Below are 12,979 nucleotides of genomic sequence, written 5' to 3'. Positions count from 1 at the left end.
CAGTAGAAAGTTGTGTGAAAGTTTTTCACGCAGGAAGAAATACTTCCTCCATGGAGCTGGTTAGGAACAGCTTACCAGAAAATTATAACTGAAATAATAACTTCTTTTTATAAGGACAAAATATTCCAGAAAAAGCCTTGGAATATTTACATATTTTAAAAGCATACCTTTCCACAGAGAAATATGAGAAAAAAAATCATTAGCACAGCAGTTCTTTCCCTTTAAGGGGTTATTTAAATACCAAATTTCTTAGACTCTCTAAACTCAGACTAGAAAGGGAATGGAAAAGATCTATTCATGTTCATTTACAACAACTTCTTAGGATATTAGTTAATTCTGCTAAATGTCAGTAGAACATTTTATGCAGCAATGAGAAATCACACTATTCAGTAATATGTTATTACAACCTCAGACGAACCCGAACCTTGTGTAACTGACTTCCTAAAAAGTTTGTGTAAATAACACGTTGGTAAATTGAATATTTTTACTTGCACGTAAGTTAGAAATTCTCTAAAGTAAATAACCACCCCAAAATCTGCTCTACAGTTTAAAATTTTTACATTATAATGAAGTATAAATTAATATGCAATTTACATTCTCCTTACTTGGAGCTTAGTATAATCATGGTCTGTAAGAGACTATAGGGGCCAGTCCCGTGGCCTAGTGGTGAAGTTAACATGCTCCGCCTCAGTGGCCCAGGGTTTCGCTGGTTCAGATCCTGAGAGCGGACATGACACCGCTTGTCAAGCCATGCTGAGGGGAAGTCCCATATGCCACAACTAGAAGGATCTACAACTATGTACCGGGGGGCTTTGGGAAGGAGAAGGGGACAAAAAAGAGAAGATTGGCAACAGATGTTAGCTCAGGTGCCAATCTTTAGGGGAAAAAGACTATAAAAACATTTAGATTTTTAATTGAAAAAGCCCACCAAATTGTGAGCATGCTGGTTTACGTTTCTCTAAATATAACAGCTTCAGAAGCTGATTCCATGAAGCCTCACTAGACCAAAATTTACATAACAGAACTCTAAACGTAACTCAGAAACTCACTCTTTAGAAATGTATCTTCCATCTTTCAAAATGTAGACTGTCCTTACATCATTCATCTTTGTCCCACCTATTTCTACCAGCACAAGCACCCAGCTCCTATTTTATGTCAAAGTCTCAATCAGAACTTTTCCAAGCTTACACACTAGTGAACGATAGGCCCTAAATGAAAATAAAGGCCATCAGTTACCTAAACCATTAGGCATTTTAGAAAACGGCCAACATAAGTATATCTATTAATTTTCATCTTTGTCAGATATTTATAGGACTACATGCCATAATAATCACTGTTTAGTGATTTGAACCCAGCTACATATATAGCTAAAACAGAAATCTCTATGTAAATTCCACATAAGGATTTAACAAACATTTACTGCAGAGCCTTCAAAGCATCAGACATCATGCTGGATGCTGGAATGCTAACAACAACAAGGTGCTTTTTGGTGAAGCATGCACATCCACCAAAATTACCCTGAAAAGGGTTACAGAAACATTAAGATGGGTTAAGACAGATGAAAAATCATAACTAAACTCAAAACCTCTAGAATTGCTGTATTAACTATGGGAATAATACAATGAGTCTAATCAAAGATTCAGCTACTATATATTTACTTCCTTTTACGTTTTGAGGCACTTAATTCAAAAACGGAGTAATATTTAAAAATGAGCAAAATAAATATTAACAATAATTTATTTCATTACTTTTCCTATGCCTTTCTATTTCCTAAAATTCTTACATGCAATTTTAAATGGTTTATTATATGTTTATATTCATGGGCTATAAGCTTTTCTTCAATGTTCCATACGTAATATATTAAAAAAAAAAATTCAGAAAATGATTCACCTAGCATCTGTTCTACCATGAGATTAAGTGTAGTATTTATTTCACCAAATAGGAATATCTCTATAAAGATGTTATTTTCTGACTACATGGCTTAATACAAAGTAGAATAGGGCAACTGTCCTAAAGACTAACTAACATAACTCAATAGGAATACTAAAGGCTATAATGCTAATAATTCTTTAAGGTAAAAACCACAAATAGATAAAAATTGAAAACAAGTACATTCTGAGTAAATTTATTATCTAATAAAGATAAGTCACTGTACATTCAACCAAGATAGCAAGTAAATGTTAATACAACATATGAAAAGCTTATTTTCTATTCTAGCTCAGTAATAGCAGATATTTAGTCAAAGCAAATCCCACTCATCTCAATAGCCTCAGAGGGCACCACTATCCAGGTATTACTACACAACATTATTACTTTATTATTATTACTACATTTCTATACAAGAAGGCACATCCAACAATAAAGTTCAGAAATCTGAGAGGATGTACGTGTATGAGTGTGCAGAGAAAGCAAAGTGTCAATAACATCATTATGCTAGGCCAAACTATAGCAGAATATTATAATATGTCTAGGCAGCAATATAACTTAGACCGAGATATATTACAGAAGCTACAGGATGAAGCTCCCTAAGCTTCATTTAATGAAAGAAAAACACATATAAACAGAGTATTTGGTATGCAAAAAAGAACACTAAAAACCTCAACCTAAGTAACACAGGTAAACACAGAAACATAATAATTCATATATGAAGTCCAAAGCTCTGAGAAAATAGTGGTTCAAATTTTTTGCAGATTTTTTTTTAAAGATTTTATTTTTTCCTTTTTCTCCCCAAAGCCCCCTGGTACATAGTTGTATATTCTTCGTTGTGAGTCCTTCTAGTTGTGGCATGTGGGACGCTGCCTCAGCGTGGTTTGATGAGCAGTGCCATGTCCGCGCCCAGGATTCGAACCAACGAAACACTGGGCCGCCTGAAGCGGAGCACGCGAACTTAACCACTCGGCCACGGGGCCAGCCCCAAATTTTTTGCAGATTTTAAATAAACTGACCTTGTTGAGAAATACGAATTTGAGCACACCAACTGCACCTAGAATATGCATTCTGTAAGGGTCAAATAGAATCCCTCACAGTAGGGATTCAATAAATATTTCTTGTGCGGAGGAGGGAGAAAATCCATTAGTTTTACTCAGCAACATACTACCCACAATTGTACAATACCTGAAAGAAACGTGTCTTGAATGAACGAATAGTTACCACTGAAACTACATTAAAGCTACACTAATCTTTGGCCATGTTAACCAAAAAGAGAAGGGGTCAGCAAATGCAACTGACTGAACCAGGTGTTTTCAAATGGGCCACTTTGGCATGGAAAGAATGAATGGGATTTTAAAATAAGTGTTTTTAAGCTATCTGATCAAAATATTGCAGAATACTGTAGGTTTTTCAAAAACCTACTTCTGAGCACAGTCTAACTCCCCAATTTTATAATACTAATGAAACTGCATTTAGCAATGTTTGCTAACTCCTGTTTAGTAAGTAGTAGACATTTAAATCACCTGACTTTAAGCAGGCAAAGGACAGCTGATTCTTTTCAGGGTAATGCCTCAGATTACCTTCAAAAATACTTCAAAAGAAAGAAAATGACATTGTCACAGAACTCTCAAAGGTATCATAAATATACTTTGTTTACAAACTATCAGTTAATATATAAACAAATCTATATTTTACTATGATCTTTTTGAACCTTCATGGAAAGATCACTTCACAAGTTTACATGAGAATAGCAAAGTCTTTTATGGCTAGACCTGATGTAACCCTGAGCAATTGACCTTTACTAGTTTTAATTATTTTCTAAGATACACACATTACTTCACTAATTCAATTTATAACTGATGTATTTAACTAGAAGAGTAAATATAATTACAGAAGAAATCTCATGAGAAACTTTATCCATCACTTAGACTGTATATAACATTTTTAGTATCATAATAATCAAGGTATTTCTAATGCTACTTATGAAAGGACTCATGTTCCACATTGACTATTAAGAGAGCTTAGAGTAAGCACAAGTGACACTCAAAAAATGCCAAAACGCCTGAAAGAAATTATTAAAATGGAGACTGAAATCTCTTTTCTACATCACATCAGCAAACATAAAAAACTGACAGCACAAGCAGGTGTAAATTGAGAAGATAGTTCACCTTGTTTTGCCATCAGAGTGATATATAAAAAGATACTATTTTGAATGCTGCTAAAATATCAAAGGATAGTAAAAGTAAAGAATCATAATGGTAGGGTTGAATGGAGCCTTATGATGCTTTATTATAATGTAAAGCTTACACTGTCAAATATGAAAATACAAAAGACCTTATTCTACGCAGATTTTGAGATTTCAGGTGAAAGGTAGTTTTAAAAAGTTAAATCTAAATTCTGTCTTAACAAAGTGGTAAGTCCTTTAAGGACCAGGAGGAAGGCTTACTGATGGGATAATAAGGTTCGGAAGCGCTATGACATTCTTATACGCATACCTGAGGCTTGAATCACTGCGAATACTGCCGCTGTTTTAAGTTCTGTGGACCCTAGAGGCTAGTCCCATTTAGCTTTCTCTTCACACAACCCCCTAATGCTATTTTTGGCCTTTCATGACTTAATTGTATAAGCAATGGGACAATCCATTGTGTATGCCTTTCTGGCCCCAATTAATTGGGTTCCCAAACTAACTTTCAGCTAACTTGAAGGCGGAATTCAGAGAGTTGCATGGGCCTTCTAGACCCTCTGTGCGTGCGGCCTGACTTTGGGCAAATTATTTAACTTCTCAAGATGTCACTTCCTTATCTGTGAAGAAAGGTTATAAGAGTTCTCTACATTGGGCTCCAGTGAAGACTAGTGGCTGACATAAAAGCTCAACAAATTATAACTAATTTTATTAAAAATCATCTAGTCTATACAGTGCTATAATAATCAAAACAATATGGTACTGGCACAAAAACAGACACAGAGATCAAAGGACCAAAGCAGAGAGCCCAGAAATAGACCCACGCACATACACTCAACTAACCTTTGACAAGGGTGCCAAGAATACACAATGGGAAAAGGATAGTCTCTTCAATAAATGGTGTTGGGAAAACTGGATATCCATGTGAAAAAAATGAAACTTACACCATACACAAAATTAACTCGAAATGGATTAGAGACTTAAATATAAGACATGAAACCAGAAAATTCCTAGAAGAAAATACAGGAAAAAGGCTCCCTGACATAAGTCTTGACAATGATGTTTTGGATGTGACACCAAAAGCAAAAATAAACAAGTGGGATTACATCAAACTAAACAGCTTTCGCACAGCAAAGGAAACCATAACAAAAAGAAAAGGCAAGCTATGAAATGGAAGAAAATATCTGCAATCCATACATCTGATAGGGAGTTAATATCCAAAATTTGAAAGCACCCATAAAACTCAATAGCAGAAAAAGAAATAACCCAGTTAAAAAATGGGCAAAGGATCTGAATAGACGTTTTTTCCAAAGAAGAGATATAAATGGCCAATAGGTACACAAAAAGGTGCTCAACATCACTAATTATCAGGGAAATGCAAATTAAAACCACAATGAGATATCACCTCACATCTGTTAGAATGGCTATTATCAACAAGACAAGAGATAAGCATCACCTCACTGAGGATGTAGAGAAACGGTAACCCTTGCACACCGTTGGTGGGAATGTAAACTGGTGCAGCCACTATGGAAAACAGTATGGAGATTCCCCAAAAAATTAAAAATACAACTATCACATGATCCAGCAATCCCACTTCTAGGTATATATCCAAAGGAAATGAAATCAGTATCCTGAAGAGGTATCTGCTCTCCTGTTTTCAATGCAGCAGCAGTCACAAGAGCTATGATATGGAAACAACAGAAGTGCCCGCTGATGGAGGAATGGATAAATGTGATATATATACATATTCGTATACATACACATACACATACACACACACACACACACACACAGGAATATCACATAGCCTTAAAAAAGGAGATCCTGCCATTGGCAACAACATAGAAGAATTTGGAGGACACTGTGTTAAGCGACATAAGCCAGACACAGAAAAACAAGTACTGTAAGATCTCACTTACATGTGGAATCTAAAAAAATTGAATTCATAGAAGGAGAGAGTAGAATGGTGGTTGCCAGGGGCTGGCAGGGTAGAGGTAAATGGGGAGATGCTAGTAAAAGGGTACAAACTTGCAGTTATAAGATGAATAAGTTCTGGAGATCTAATGTATAGCACACTGACTATAGTTAATATTACTGTATTGCATACTTGAAATTTGCCAAGAGTAGATCTTAAGTGGTCTCATCATACACCAAAAAAAAAAGGTAATTATGTGAGGTGACAGATGTGTTAAATAGCCTGACTGTAGTAATCATCTCACTATGTGTATATATATATATATATATATATACACCAAATTATCACCTTGTACACCTTAAACATACACAATTTTTATTCATCAATTATACATCAGTAAAGCTGCGGAGAAAATGTCAAAAAAGAATGATTATTATCTATCTAGTTTAATAAATTTACTTTCTTTCAATAGCAGAATCTTTTCCCTACCCAATCAAACTCAAAAATCCTACTACTCTCATTTTCAAGAGAGAAAAATAAGATACGAGAAGTTAGTGATTTGCTATAAGTCAAATGTTAAAACTGGAAACAGAACCTAAGTCTCTCGACTCCAAATCTAATATTTTCCAGTATACCATTTTGTTTCTAAGACTCTTTTATGGAACCATTTCGAAAATACTCTCTTTGATCTTTAACTTGCAATTCTAGAGAAAAGAGCCATGTTACCCTACCAAGGAATAATGTAGCCACACATTGCTTCATTTCACCTTCATCAGAAAAAAGACAATCCCAAAAGCAAATGTATAGCATCAGTTATAAGGCAACTCTAGTTGTCAGTCAGTGCTCACTCAATCTTACATTCAATACTATCTATAGTAATCATTTTATTAGGTATATAATAGGCCTTAATAAAACTAATTAAGCCACAAAGAGTTCATTTATGTCTTGTTTGTTCTGCTTAAGAAAACAATTGTATAATAATTTTATAAAATGTTTCACAAAATAGTTAACTTTTTAGTAATGTAAAAGTTAAAATTAGCTAAATGGACTATTCACGAAAGTTCTACCTGTGGCCATACTGGCTAAATAAGGAGCTATTACTGTCAGTAGTTGGTAGGTATTTGATCTTTAGTAACACCAGGCAGCAAGGTGTCGCAGTTTTTGCCTTCTTGTTATGAAACACATTCAGATCTTTAGTGGATTTCTTAATTCTAATAACTTGGAAGACAATTTTGGACACTGACCTTACTACACAATAACAAGTGTCACTAGTTTCTTTAACTCATTCTCATTTTTGCTGAGCCACCACTAAGGTGTGCACCATGGTAGCACTTCATTAAGTTACAAACATACAGAGTTCAAACACACAAATTGCAGTGATGACTGTTAGCTCTTGGGAGGGCCTGATTAACCTGGCACCACTTGCTGGGACAATCACTTTGAGACCAAGCTTTCTGCTTAGTTATTCCTGAACTATTCATCAGTTTACCACCACCATGTATAACTGACTTTTTTCATTTTGTAATCAACAGCCAAGTTTTTCTCTTTCCTTTTTTTTCTCCTCCCCAAAGCCCCAGTGCACAGTTGTATACCCTGGTTGTAAGTCATTCTAGCTCCATGTGAGCTGCCACCACAGCATGGCAACTGACAAATGGGTGGTGTGGTTCCACGATCGGGAAACAAATCTGGGCCGCCCAAGCAGCAAGTGCTGCACTTGAACCACTGGCCATCAGGGCTGGCTCTACAACTAACTTTTAATGTTCATGAAGAAAAGTATTTCTGCTCAATATGATTCAAGAACACAGACTCTAGACATAAGGAGGGCCAGACAATCAAGTTCATATCCTTGAGCCCTTAGGAACAAGGACTTCTCACTCTCTGACTTGGTCTCTCTCTCTCTCTCTCTCTCTCTCTCTCTCTCTCTCTCTCACACACACACACACACACACTTTTATGTAAGAAACAAATGGGGAAATATGACCAATCCATCCATATTCTATTTCAGTTACATTCACCATCCTAGGTCTTACATTTCTAGACATTCTGAAAATGTCAAAGCCTTTCCCGGCACCGCATAATAGTTCTGTGGCAACAATAGAAAACCTATTCTTTAGAATTCTTTTAGCTCAAAAATCACAGCTGATCATCAACATCAGAGTCTTTTTGAATTAGGAGCTACAGGATTGTCTTGTGGAATGAACACTGGATCTTGAATCAGATTTGCATTTCAAATCCACTCTCAATGAATGAAAGTATACACTGCCTTATATATAGTAAGCACTCAAATTTTTTTTCCTTTCTACCTACAGATAGACAAAATAATATAGGGGAAGTTACTGAGGTATTCATGAACTTCCCTCCTGCTATTTGCCTCAATAACACTCACTTGAAATAAACAATACTGCTTAAAGGTATCTGCCATGTTTGTTCCTGATAAAATGAAATACTAGAAAAGTATTTTTCCATAATTTGTTCATAATATAAGTAAAATCCTTATTTTCTTCACAATTACTACTAGTTCATTATAATTTGTTTTACAGAATAAGCACGAATCTTATTCTTCTAGAATCAGCTAGATGATGGATACAGTCATGGCCAGTTCCAGGGGTCCAGAAGAAGGGTAGAGGGAAAGAGAGGTGGCTTCTGGCTTTTCCATGAGTTCCTTAGGCTTTCTGTGTCAAGAATGAGTAGTGTTCTCTCTTTCCTCCACCTACTTTTGGTAAACTCAGAGACCATCATCAGTTAGCTAAGTTCAAGCTCTTTTTAAAATAAACAGTATACAGGACAGAAACAACATCAGTGATTTGGGTTTTTTGACATTTAATAAGAGAACAAAATTATATACTCAAGACAAAAGACAACAGTGCTAGGCACAGACCCAGGACAGGTGTTGTGGAAAAGCCTAGCTCAGTGATGCCTAGGAATTTCAAGTTCCGGAGAAAAGGCAGAACTAAAATTAAGAATAACAAAGTCATTAGTATATACTCCTTGGCAGATTATTAGCTATATGTGAAAGTTTTGATAAAACAGGCTTTTAGAAAATTTTTAAATTTCAGACTGAAGAAAAACCTATTAGCCATTTGTTGAACACTGCCATTTATTTTCACTGTTATTCATTGCCATGGAGCCCAAGTATTCCTTTGTTTTCTTACTCACATTTAGTCCACATTATCACAAATAAAATACAAATCACAAGGATGCCATTACCCTTCAACATTTCCCTGACATATAAATGCAAATTTGCATTAAATCCTTCAAGAAATGTACAGTGCAGTGAATGAAATATCTTTCCATAAAAAGTACTGTAAATAATGAAATAATTGTTAGTTCAATACACACAAAACTTTACATACAGTTAAACTGACCTAGGTGCTTTTATATATCTTAGATATACAATATTCAGTACGTATAGAATAATAGTTACTTGAGAAGAATATAATCTCTGAATATATGACACTAATTTAAAAACAACTTCTATAAACTCACTTATCTATTTTGCTATTCACCCACTGATCCAGAAATTTTACACACCATAAATGATGGGAAAAGTTAGATACATAAATAATGAATGTTGCTGATACTTAGTGTAGTTCTCAAAGGCTAAAAACCTTTTCCAAAAATCAATATTTGAAACCTGTTGCTTTAGATAAAGAAGCCAAAACTTTAACTATTTTCGCTCTAGTACAGGAAAGCTTTGAAACAAGTTCCTCTATGCGCTCTAAAAAAGTTAATTTTAAAAAAGGGGGACAGGAGGAGGACCTTAATTTCCAAGAATATCAGCCTAAAAAGTAACTTTATAGGATGACAATGTCTGAGTAACTTTAAAAGCAAGAGAAAAATAGTAATTTAAAATGCTGGCATTCCACAAACCTAGTAGAGCATAAAAATGATTCTAAAAGGGAAACGTAATGAAAAGATAAAAAACTGAAAGCAAATTAATTGATTAAAACAGACGCACATACACATTGCATGCAGTCATTCAACATTATACGCTAGCTAGCCTTGTATTTTCTTTTAAAACATAATCATAACTTCTTAATGTATAAACCAATAAGGCTCTCAAGATACTCACAAAAAATTCTAATTAAATTTCGCTCTAGAGTAATAATCTGTTAGAGTATTAGGCCTAAATAAATCTGTTATTAAATCAGGACTCAACGCTTGCTATTTTCCATAGCAGGAGCTATATAAATGACAAGCCCTTCCATGTTTTTGTTACTAGATTTGGTACACTTAAAAATAAGCAGTATTCCGCATCCAGAGTACTCTGATGCAACTGTTTTTATAGAATTTGTCATTCATCCTAATATTCAGTCTTTACAAAAAAACCCACAAGAGGATTTGCAATTGTTACTATCTTGCACAGTAAAACTGTGAGTATTTGTTCTGTTTTTAAATCCATAGGTTTTGCTCTACGAGGTTTAAGAACTTTATTATATCTTCTTTTGGTTGTTACTAATGACTTTAGCTTAAAGATCATTAATTTTAACATTAACATCCTGCTATATTCTCATTTGAGTTGTTCTATTTATCTCAAAGGTAGACTTTATGTATTACCATCACAAAAAAATATCTATTTGCATAATACTTTATGATTTTACATCTATTACAAACACATCACAGGGAGCCTGAGGACACATTCAGCAGCTTGTCATTCACCACTTCAAGATCCTTCAGAACCAAACAAGGGGGAGGGTGACATTTTGCTAATGGAAGAAGTAAAGAATGAATATAAATAAGAAACCTTGAAGTTTTAAAACTATAAAAAATTTTAAAAATATAAACAAAAATATGATCCAAATGCACAAACAAGATGGTTTCAATTTGTAAAACTCCATGTCCTCCATATAGAGTAAGGTGTTTGGAGATTTATGTATCTCCTATTACGATACCTATTTAAATTATCTAAAACTGCTACAAAAAAACAGGAAATGATTATCTTCTTGCTGGATTTTATAAATTAATATCCTATTAAAATTGATTGCACTTATTTACAGAATTCAGCTTTTCCTCAGCCTTGCAAAGTAATTTGAGTATTTCCTTATTACTCTAGCCTTAACCCTATAAGTATGCATATTAAGAATGTTTAAGAGGGACATAATAAAGATCTAACATGTTTAGAAATTACGTTGTTTCATAATTTCCTGGTAAGACAATTACAAAGAAAATTGTTTAAAGCTTTTATATTTTCTTCCATAACCACCAGACCAGATAAAAAATACTGAATGCTCAGTTATGTCACCTCTAGTCCAAATGCTCATAGCAGTTAAAGCTTTTTGTAAACAATATGCCTCTATACTAAATACATATCCCTTGAGCCAATTAATTTAACATTTTCTAATGTAGTTTCAAACGCAGACTAACACCATCTTACACACACACACACACACACAGAAGTGTGCAGAAAGGGAAGGAGATGGAGAGCAAGAAATGGAGCACGTTGTTGTTTTTCATTCATGCAGTATAGTGATGTCAGTGTCTGCAGCAGCAGCAGCAGGAACCTTGACCTGTGGAGGCTAAAATCCACTGAAGTCAGAACCTTACAGAATTCAAAAGAAACTGAGTAGATAATCATTGGAAAAATTGTTCAGCTGTTCATAGTATGAATTTTAAATGGCTAAGTAAGACAAAATAGATTAGTTGTACAGTTTTAATTTGGGTAGAGAGGAGCAAGGCGGGATGTGGAGAAGTAACAAAAAGGTAATATAATCAGAGAACTGGGGTCAGAAGAGCCTGCATTCAAAATCACTTCAATGTAAGAAACTGACAAAATCACCTGGTGTTAGAAACAGCAGAAAAGCCTCTTCCATTCCCAACAGAAGCTGATGATGCAAATCTGTCTGCTGCACAACCAGACTCAGAAAAGCGTTTTCATCATGATTGCATTAAAATTGCATTAAACTCGGATGTGCCATACTACAACAAAGAGGATAGTTTAAGCCTGATCACAAATTTCATTAAAACTACTTAATGATGGACCATGTAATTCCTAAGCAATGAAAGGCTTTTGTAGGACGCCGAAAAACAAGTTGTACTATGATCTGTTGTAAGATGTTAGTGTTTATCAACAAAAGGGGAGGAGGTGCTAGATAGCCATTATATTGTTGCAGCAATTGCTGAAACTACTCTTACTCTGCCCAAAAAATCCTCTGTATACAATCTGTGTGCAATGCTTATTTTATGGCTCTTACATTAGTCCCTAAAAGAAAATCCCAAAACCCAAATCTATGCACTGTTGAAGCTAAATCAGTCAAAATATATGTAACTGCTGCCTTCTTTTCCTTCTGTTGCCTCTCATTTCATATAGCTCTAGAAACTGTGCAAGGGAGTTGCATATGGCATTAATCTGTTAGAAAATGGTGGCCTTTTCTATAAAATACAGCCAAAGATGTGTGTTCAGTCGTGGTCATTATTAGGGCGATCACGTTGTTTTCATTCATTCATTCAGGATTTGCTGGAGGATGTCAGTTTCTGCAGCAGCTGGCTTGACCTGGGGGAGGAGTGGGGGAGCAAATTCCTCCTGATGCATACAGATTACAGGATGTATTTCTTGGTGCTCAAGTACACATCCCAATGCACTATATCCTACCCTGCCTCACCATCAAGTGGTATGAAAACAAGTGCCTCAGCAACACGCTAATTACAGGTCAGAAATAGTAAAACAAAAACACTAAAACTGCGATCTATCATAACACAATCACTCTCTCCAGGTCTAAGACCTTCATCAAGAAAACTCCATTAAAAAAATTTCCCATACCACATAAACACTGTACAGAGCTCACAGTGTTTCCCTTCCAAGCAGAGATTTTTTCCACTCAGTACGATCGGTTCTATCCACAATGCAGCAGCAGCAGCAGCATCTGTAGCTCTAGCCTGGTATCTAGTAATATTAGCTACTCCACTCTCCCTTATGAGCTTTAAGTCCCTGTTTTGGCTCATCTTCCTCTTCTCTC

The 12,979-nt window shown here is 35.1% G+C and overlaps 1 protein-coding gene across 5 annotated transcripts in view; it reads right to left on the bottom strand.

Moving 5' to 3' along the window:
* Window positions 1-12,979, bottom strand: part of GLCCI1 (glucocorticoid induced 1) — a 101,882-nt gene that overhangs the window by 87,223 nt on the left and 1,680 nt on the right. The window lies entirely within an intron of this gene.

The sequence above is a fragment of the Equus caballus genome, chromosome 4 (genome assembly GCF_041296265.1).
Source record: "Equus caballus isolate H_3958 breed thoroughbred chromosome 4, TB-T2T, whole genome shotgun sequence".
Taxonomy (NCBI): domain Eukaryota; kingdom Metazoa; phylum Chordata; class Mammalia; order Perissodactyla; family Equidae; genus Equus; species Equus caballus.
The sequence above is the reverse complement of the archived record's forward strand: the minus strand, read 5'-3'. Positions and strand labels throughout refer to the sequence as shown.